At 53.3% G+C, this 2,009-nt stretch overlaps 1 protein-coding gene across 4 annotated transcripts in view; it reads left to right on the top strand.

Moving 5' to 3' along the window:
- TMEM62 (transmembrane protein 62) overlaps positions 1-2,009 on the top strand; it is a 46,928-nt gene that overhangs the window by 9,545 nt on the left and 35,374 nt on the right. The gene's annotated exons all lie outside the window — the stretch shown is intronic.

Below are 2,009 nucleotides of genomic sequence, written 5' to 3'. Positions count from 1 at the left end.
TACAGGTGGGGGCGGGGTGTGGGGGGGAAGAGCGCCCCCTCTCCCGCCCTGTGGCCAGCACCCCGTGCTGCAGCCACTTGCGCCCCGCCTGGGGCTGCCTGTGCCTGCTCAAAACAAAATGAGGGGAGGGGGTACATGTCAGGGTGCCCTGCTTGTGCCACTGCCCCCCAGCCCAGGCTCTGTAGCTGTTATCAGCTACCCAGAACCTGGGCCAGCTGCAAACATCTGCTGCCTCTCTACCCCGGCTCCTGCTTGTGCCTGCTCAGGACAGCCCCGCTCAGGCTGCAAGTGGCTGCAGCAGGGAGCACCTGTCACGGCAGGGGAGGGGCCGCTTTTCCCCGGGCTCAGCACCAGCTCGTTCCCTGCCGTGGAGCAGGGTGTTGGAGCTGCACACTGCCCCCTACCTGTACCGCGGGGCTGGGGGACACTGGGAGTGAGCGGGTGCACGGGACCCACACTGGTGTCCCGGGGCCAGTGCCGGTGGTGCCCAGAGCAGGGTGGCAGGACTACAGGGCCCTGGCCGGCAGGGGCTCTATGGAGCCGGGACAGCTCCCCCCTCTCCCTGCTGGTGGAACCCAACCAGGCTGCACAGACCCCTGCCAGCATGTGCCCCTCTCTGGGCTCCACCGGTGCTGGCCCTGGGACATTGGTCCCAAGATGGTGGCCAGAGGGCAGAGCACCTGTCAAGGGGCAGGGCTAACCGTGCGGCCCTCGACAGCTTGCCAAAACTAAGTAAGCGGCCCTCTGCCCAAAATAATTGCCCGCCCCGGTCTAACGCTTTGAAGTTTTGCCATCTGAGGATCCACCTTAATGGTAATGTCTCCTCCTACATTGGTTTAAAGATTGAGCTTTTAGCAAACAAAAGGATAGGGTCTCTCATTTCTTGCCTTTGACTAGCAAGTATTTGCATAACTTGGGGCATACCTCTTAAACCAGGGATATCAAACACAGTCCACAAGTCAGCTCTCTGTATAGCTTCAGCTCAAATGTATGGGCATCCATCCTATAGTTCATCCAAAGCCAGATGGCTTCAGTCAGTAAGACTTGAGCATGTTATTCATATTAATAACTGTCAGGATCACAGGACTGTGCACTGTTTCCTCTGTGCTGTCTGTTGATTTGAAAATGATGTTGAATGGTTAAGCCCAGATAGATTCTTCAATACCAGGAAGAGAATCATAAGAATTTGTTAATTTGATCACAAGTTCCAGAATTCCATAAGCTCTGGTAAATGTTCCAACAGTCGCCATGAAAAAAATTCCGGAACCTATTGAGATTAGCGGAAGGACACTACATGATACAATGTTTACCCAAAATCCTGTGCTTAAAAAAGGCCCTTGTGAATGCAGTGATTAACTTGGGAATTTGCTTAGGGTAGCATAAAAAAGTAGGGGTTTACTGAAAAGATTTTCTTCATAGATTTCATAGACATTAGGGCTGGAAGGGACCTAGGAAGATCATCGAGTCCAGCCCCCTGCCTGAAGGGCAGGAAGTCAGCTGGAGTCATAGGATCCCAGCAAGATAAGCATCCAATTTACTCTTGAAGGTGTTCAGTATAGGTGCTTGAACCACCTCCGGTGGCAGGCTATTCCAGACCTTGGGGGCTCGGACAATAAAGAAATTCTTCCTTATGTTCAGCCTGAATTGGTCTTGCAGTAGTTTGTAACTGTTCGACCTTGTCATCCCTTGGGGCGCTCTGGTAAACAAACATTCCCCCCAGATGCTGGTGGTCACCCCTGATGAACTTATAAGTGGCCATCAGATCACCCCTGAGCCTGCACTTTTCCAGGCTAAAGAGCCCCATGGCTCTCAGCCTGTCATCGAAAGGTCTGTTTTCCTGACCTCTGATCATGCGCGTGGCTCTTCTCTGGACTCTCTCAAGCTTCTCCACATCCTTTTTTGAATTGTGGAGCCCAAAACTGGACGCAGTACTCCAGCTGCGGCCTCACCGAGGCCGAGTACAAGGGGAGAATGATGTCCCAGGATTTGCTTGAGAAGCATCTATGGAT

Source organism: Alligator sinensis, unplaced genomic scaffold, assembly GCF_000455745.1.
Source record: "Alligator sinensis unplaced genomic scaffold, ASM45574v1 scaffold1581_1, whole genome shotgun sequence".
In the NCBI taxonomy this organism is placed as follows: domain Eukaryota; kingdom Metazoa; phylum Chordata; order Crocodylia; family Alligatoridae; genus Alligator; species Alligator sinensis.
The sequence above is the reverse complement of the archived record's forward strand: the minus strand, read 5'-3'. Positions and strand labels throughout refer to the sequence as shown.